The sequence below is a fragment of the Plutella xylostella genome, chromosome 19 (assembly GCF_932276165.1).
Source record: "Plutella xylostella chromosome 19, ilPluXylo3.1, whole genome shotgun sequence".
In the NCBI taxonomy this organism is placed as follows: Eukaryota; Metazoa; Arthropoda; class Insecta; order Lepidoptera; family Plutellidae; genus Plutella; species Plutella xylostella.
The window spans coordinates 8951113-8959370 of NC_063999.1; positions in this window are offsets into that span (position 1 = coordinate 8951113).

Below are 8258 nucleotides of genomic sequence, written 5' to 3' on the forward strand. Positions count from 1 at the left end.
ATCCTCCAAATATATTTTATCGTTATTCTTGAAGAATTCATAACGCACAAAAGCTATCCTATTTCATAACCATTACTCAACTAACCTAATGCTACATTAATGATAGAAAGATCACAACAACCCTTTATATTATTACACCACAAATCAGGAAATTGCAGGCCGTTATGTCGGCTGATGGTTGGCCTGCAAAATTACGCGGAAAAGGGCCAAGGGCGTAGGGTCAGCGAGTGGGGTAGATTTACACGCAACGTGGGTGCTAGCACTGTTAGGGAGACATTAGGGGTGTCACAAAAAATAGAAGTTTACGTCTTACCTACATAGAAACTGACCCTAGTAAATAATGTGCCAAAAAAAACATAATACGAAAGTTCGTGCTAAGGGTACGGTGAACACCTTGTGGGATTGCTGGGTAGTGGTAGTGGGTATACGTACCTTTGGGGGTACTAGTTATTATTCTGTGCTTTAGGTACACTGCGTTGCTGCACCTACGTTTCGGAAGTAGGTAATAATAGTACTTATGTTAAGTCCTAAATCCCGATGTAGATTCCTACTTATAAAGTTTTCGTCTAGGTATATTTTATCTGTCAGCCGGGAATCAAACCCTAGACTTTTCAAACCAATGTCATAATTCATTACATTACATTTGTGTGAACCCTATTCGCTATTGCCACATTGTAAAGGGACACTCGATCTCGGCCATCGGATAACATCAGTAATAAATATTAATAAGTTAATAACTTACCACCTACATAACTATACTTACTAAATTTGAAATTGCAAAAAACCCTTAAACAGATTGTTTGAGAAGTTTGTAAAGCTAGCAAAGTGAAAAGACGGGCCTTGAATTATTATATGAAGAAGGTATGTATACATACTCGTAGATAGATAGTAGTCGGGTAAAAACCTCAACCCAATGAAAACCAACAAACAGAAGCTAGAGCAATAAGCAGAACGCAACGGTGGTACCTAAAACGAAAAAATGGCCATTAAATAGCAGTCGTTATTGCCTTTCGCTAGAGTTGGCGGATATCCAGCACCAGGGTGACACATCGGGACACTCATCCACCAGATCCACTTCCGAAGCCACGGATGTACCTAGGTAGGTGGGTATGTATGTACATAGGATCTATTTACATTTATATTTGGCGCTATCGCTAGGCTGAAAGCTTCTGATTTTGAAAGGTTCTGTGGAACTTTATACTTTTGTCTTGTAGTTATAAACTCAGAAGATTTTTTTTTAAAGTGTTCATAAGTTTTGAAAATACTTTTGAACTGCTTAAGGATTTTGTGTGTAGCAATCATAAACTATGACACCAGCTAAACAACGTGCCTCTGAATCATTTAATAACTTTAGCCTGATCTTTCGGTACCTATCTATGAAAGGTATGACGAAGTACTTCACGTACTTACTACATTTTATTGTTGATTACATTCTCTAAACAAGTAATTAGCAACCAATGATAGTAGGTAGGTACTTAACCATATTAAATTACTTTATGTACCTACTTACTCCTAAATCTTTCCCCTTCTTTATGTGTTTTCCTTAGACATGTCACCCACTTTTCCTATTTGAATTCGAATTACGTATGTACCTACTACATTGTTATGGGATCATTAGAAAAATATACATAGGTACTAATTAACTAGGTACCTTAGAACTGAAAACATAATGATGCAAGGATGATGCATATCATAAATGTCTCTATCATAGAGATAAATAATCCAACCCTAAGAACAGAACATAAACCGATCGAATGTTGAATGAAAATGAAGCGTTTTCCGAGAAAATATTGCGCAACAAATAACAACATGTCACGCACAGGAATCGCCAGTTTTCCATTTCAGTCGCCAAAAACTAAGATCAAACAAAATTCACCTTTAGCAATGAGGATTAAAGCTCATGAAAAACTCTAGTTTCTTGTTGTAGAACAATATATTGGTGGCACCAGCTTCGTTGGGAGCTCTGCCAGTGGTTCTTGAAATCATACAGGCTCAAGGAGACCAAAACATGGCAAATAAATAAAGGTGATGAAATCTTATTTTGCCATTATCATGCATGTAAAAAAAACATACGGACAAATTGATAACCTCCTCGTTTTCGAAAGTGGTGCTACTCTGCAACTGTAAGACACTTCACTAGGTATGGCTTCGAAGAGCAATATATTATTACAAAATTGATTTTCAAATTTTGGTAAGCCGTTTCTAGTCTGGGAGGTCTTATAAATAACTGTTTATCAACCTTATACCAACTCTACTATTCTATGTACTTTATCACTACTTAAGTACTATAAAATAATAATTCATAAGTGCCACATCACGATTAAGTATAGTAAACTAGGCAGCACACATAGTATACCTATACCTAGTTATTATTCTGTGCCTATACTAATATCAGAGTTAAGAGGTACACCTTGGCCTTGTTCAAATCAAGCCCCGGTGGAGATCATAAGACCTTGGCAGAACCTGGGTACTAAGTCTAGACTTTAGATTCTAGAGAAAATCCTAGTCTTGGTCAAAGAGACGAATATCATTACATATGAGTAATGTAATGTGTAAGTATTCGACAACGGCAGCGCTATCCTTGCAATGGGTAAAAGATGGGAGATAAACTTACTTTATTTTTAGTTAATTAATGAAGAAGTAGGGTAAGTGTAAGAAAAGGTATTTTTTTAGGGGGGTTTATCCAGACATTCTGAAACATGTAACTTTTTCATTTATACCGTCATAATTATCGTTACCGTGCATTATCCACTATTAACTTGCATCTTGCTGTTAATACGATGTACCTAAGATTAGAAGGACCGCACACATCTGGTGGCCATAACGTGTACACCGTGTGTCGTCTGTCCAATTGTTCTTATTTGAGATTATTTTGAGCTGACTTGTGCGGAGCGTAGCGTAGTAACTGGTGGTAGGGGTACGATTCTCATAGAATAGATTCAATAGATTGAAAATTTGTATGTAGTATATTGGTTTAATTGCTTTCAAGAGTACAAAAAAACTTTAAACACTGTTTAACTGGTGTTTAAAACGAAATGTGACAGATTTTGTAGGCATTTGACTGCGCTAAACACCTGTTAAATACTATCTAAGTTTTTGTGGTAAGGCCCTAAGTTTCTTTCCCATGAGAATATTGAGAATCTTATAAGTGTATTCGAGGTATTTCTTGGTAATCCACGCATCAATTATAATTATTAGTTTCCCTAATTAATTAAGTACTTAGTTACTGATTTCCCTAATGACCTATTATGCGAAATTAAGTAAGTAAATAAATTATATGCGAAATAATTCCTAAGTAGGTAAGGTATCTCAAAATGTTAAACTATGATCATTTTCTAATGGGATGGGGTAAAGAGTTTTTTTAAAACACCTACCTGTCATGAAAGTCGTGATCGTGATGTAGAATAAAGATTTGTCAGAATTAAAAATGAAACTTAACTGGCTTATCTACACAACCCATGTCTATGGAGTGTAGTAAGTAGGAGTGCACCCTGTATAACATCTTCGGCCGTCTCTAGTTCCATCAGACGCCGCAATAAATCAGGTGGCGCCACCTCCGCGGTGACTCACGCACTCGCTTCGACACTTCGGGCCGGGTTTTTCATCTAATTCCGGCTATTTTAGGCTTAAACTGTAGCTTTGTATTTTCTATCTATCTAGCTTTTAAATAGGTGCTATGCTAGGGTTGATACACACGCGAGCAAAGAAAAAGTTGCACCCGCCGACACCGAATGGCCGCAATATTCGGATCATTTACTTAATCATTTTATAATTTGAACACATTATATAATTTGATTATTTACTTAACACTTAGCCTAGATAGGGTGACGACTTGCGAAAGGTGGCTGGTTAAATTTTAAACTGAAATTGTGTTATCTTACTAACTTTAAAACTACTTATATTATATAAGTATGTATAATGTGTAATGCGTTATATATAATCAATAAAGTTATATTGTATTGTGTCTTATGCACCCTTTTCGTAATCAGTTCAGCGAGTGTGTGCGTCATTTCCTGAAATCAACCCGTTTATCGGCTATCCGTTTCTATTGTTATTGTTATTTTCATTGTTCCATTTTTTTTTTCATAAACCCTTAACAATGCAGATCGTATTTTAAAACATAAATAAGTAACTACATTACATTACTTCTTATAGTTGTAGTACTCCTTCCTTTATTTATTACATCTGTACTATGAGTATATTTAATTATCATAAAATAATTGTCTATACGAGTAAAATGTACTATTTATATTCGTATCTAAATAAACAGTGACATCCCTGTGTGTTCAGTGATTCAGTGACGATGATGACTCAATCATTTTCAGCGACAATTCGCACGTTTTGAATTTATTATTTAACAGCCGTTCAGCCGTTTAAATAGGTAAACATACAGAGAGGAAATTGATGGTTGCTGATAAACTTTAGAAGAAAAAAGTTAAAATGGTTTTATTCACTGGACAAATACTTTGTACTAATGTACACACGGCAACGTCAAATGGCTGGCAGGGCACACTAACGTAGTGTATGTGTGCACACTAACGTTGTCTATGTGTGCATAAACGCAGAAATCGGTTTACACACCAGTAACAAACCACACACACACACACACACAACAGCACAAACGAGTTTGCGCGTAGGCAAACGCCCGTATACCAGCTGTGAGCCTGTGACATAAAAATATCAACCGGTAGTGTTAGTGAAATAGTTATAAAATTGATGTGAAGCAAAATTTCACTGCATGTGTCTATACACTTCGTAGCTCATTGGTAGAATGTTAGACTAATGAAACATGAAATGGTCGTGGGTTCGAGTCCAAGGATGGTTATTTTTTAATTTTTATTTAATTTAATTCAAATTTTGCTGTTTGAAACTGACAAATGACTACAAGCTGCATAGAAAGCTGTCGACTATTTCTCTTCGCCAAAAATATATGATTCGTTCTTCATTTGAGTATTAAAACCATTCTACCCTCATACAATATGAATAAACGAAATTTGTTTTTAGTTTTAGTGACAATTCACCTCTGCGTCTGCAAAGTGATTCACTTTGTGATTTGTCAATTTAATTAATAACTCTTCGCAGTCACTATGGAAAGTCACTTAACCATGTTCAAAAAGGCGGAGATAATCGTATTTATATGAACAAAACATTATAAGGAGTGAAATCGCAAGACGTTTAACGGTAAGTAACATAGAATTGCAAATATTTTATTTGACTGTTAGAATATTTGTATTTGTATAAGCTAAGTATTTGTTTTTTTTGTTTGCAGAGGAGAACTGTTCAATTATGGGTTCACCGATACGCAGATTCGGGACATGTAGACAGTAGTCGTCTATACGGATGCATCACCACGCCATCGAGAAATCGTAGCTGCACATAGCGCTGATCCGTTCTGCAGCACCCGTTCTACGGCCACAACACATAATCTATCCCTACAAACCGTACGGGTTCACTTGCGAGCTGCTGGGTTGCGGTGTCGGAGGCCGGCGAAGAAAATTGCTCAAACCGATCAGCATCGTCGAAACAGAGTGCGTTTTGCGACTGACTATTTTAAACTTTGATTGGTGCAACAATGTGGTGATATTTAGTGATGAAAAGTCCTTTAAGTCAGACAAGGATGGACGTAAGATATTATGGCGAAAAAGTGGCTAAAATTATAGTTATTGAGGTTAGCTCAGTAATTTTAATTTTTCCATTTGTATAAGATTTTAGTTATTTTGTTAAATACTTATCATTATTTACAATTATGGGTAAGCCAATGTGTTAATGATGTTATTGTTACTGAGGTTAGAATAAGTTACTTATCTTATTTCTAGCTAATTAACATGTTGATTCATATAACTAATGACTTGCCTATTTACTTTAGTTTACTTTACTGTTTTAACAGCCAGTCCATCCTTTTCTGATGTTAATTATGATTTAAAACTGCTAATTGAAAATTTTCCTTATTAATATAAACTACAACTATGTTTTAAAACGAAAAACAACAAAACCGTAACATCCTTAATGTTTATGTTACGGCAAGAATAAATTTGGTAATTTTAACACTTAATAACTTGTTTCATTTACTTTCTGTGTTGCTTTTATTCGTATATACTACAATACTATTATTAATATTTATTAAAAAATAAATTAAATCTATAAAAAAAACAAAAAAGGAATTTTGTAAGTTCAGTGGGATTTGAACCACCATTCCGGTTAATGTAAGTCTTGTATCATACCAACTGAGCCATTCAATCTATTACAATTACGTCGACGTCGCCGACACACACATACACTGCCTACGTTAGTGTGCCCTGCCAACCATTTAACGTTGCCGTGTGTACATTATACATATATGTACATAGGTAAGTAAGTATTATTATAATTTTTTACAACGACAATATTTTTTCAACTAGCCAGGTAAGTACGTTATGGGTAACGTATATTTCTAAGATAACTTTAAGTATATTTTAATTTTATGAAAGGTCATTATTTTATTACTCGAGAGCCAGACGAGAGCTTATTATAAAGTCCTCTAATATAATGTGTGACATTGGCACATTTCGTAGAGGATATGCTGTTTGAGTCATCTTTAGCAGATGCTAAAGTGAGATTGATTCAGTAGGTATAGTTATAGTCAGGTAGTACATGTATTATTATGTACCTAGGTAAAGTTTTACCCATCAGTCCGTTACTTTAAAATTAATGGTTTCCATAATTCATTTCCTTCCTTGCTGTTTTAGCCAAAATTATCCTATTGGTACTTAGGTACACATGCAGTATCTGTATCTACCAATTCATACAGCCAATTAACATCATAACATACATTAACAACATCCATACCTAAAATAGGGACATAAGATATTTATTATAAACAAGCGATAGCTCACCGAAACAATACAATACAGGTTATAATTTTTTTGTGTAGATACATTCCTGTAATCTATAAGCATTTAAGTATCTACAAAGATTCGTCTTCCCTCATTTGAAAGCTCAACGTTTTACAGACATACATAACACTGAAACTCAGTGTACCTAGGTGCTTGTCCTAAGGGCGCCAGGAGCGGAGGGGACCGTGGCGCCGGGCCGGCGCGCCGCCCGCCCTGGCCGCCGCCCGCCCCGCCGCCCCGGCGCCCTCGCCCTCGCGATAAATTACACTTTCATGTGTGTCGGCGTCTCATTGCGACTGTACACGTGCGTCGAGCGATTGCACTTTTCATCGCGACTGTTCTTTTGTAGTCACTTTTTTGTTGAATTGTGTGGTGGATGAGTTAGCAGCGACAAATAAAAATTATATCATTCTGATCTGAGTTGATCTGACTAACCGAAACAGAAATCGCTAATTCACCGGTAAGGCGAGACGAGGATTGAATTGAAAATTATAAAGTATAGACGAATTTCAATTCTCGTCTTGCCTCGCCGCCGCGCCGGTGGAAAACCACCTTTAGTCCTCCGCAGACAAGCGGGGAGCTATCGCGAAGTCAAAAAGAACTTAACATTTAACAAAGTACTTAAAATTCAATAGTTTTACAAGTTCGCGATATGTGTACACTGGAGTCATGCTAACATAGAATTGGACACTATCACACGGATTTTTTGATATTTTGTAAACAAAGATCTCTATTGAATGCCACACATGTCATTTGGAGTGCTGGTAGGTAGCTTTAGAGTTGAAATCGAAGTACTTATAATATTTTTCTCGTTCCTCATGTGTTCCCATGTACCCAGACAAGAGGGGGAGTACCCTCAGTATAATAATAACTATAGTGCAGTAATCAGTGGAGGATGTCCGATCAATCGTTGTTGGTTGGTTCTGTGCGTGTTTTGTTTCGACATAATTTGCTATTTATTGGAGACATTGGAGTGCTATCAGTTTTTTTTGTCTTAAGTCCTTTTTGTCCATGGGGACGACAGTTACAGTGGGTGCATCAATGCACATCTGCCTACCGACAAGATACGACCGACTGTCTATTTCATATCCTGTTACTTTGGCCTTATTCTAGGGTCCTTATTTGAAGACATAAAACCTAGGTGCCTAAGCAAGTAAGCACTAACTCCACGTGTTAGAAATAAACAATTAATTTTATTCTGAAAGCGATTCTGCAATAAAACTGCACTCGTAAACAGAACCATCAAAAGCAAGTAAAACTTTATTATCTGTGTATTAATGTATTCCTAAACACCATGTCACCATTTTGAACTCAATGCTCTTGAAAACAAAGGCTTATTTTCAGGAGGTACATGTGAATTTTCCTCCAAGGTGGTTTCTTGGTAAA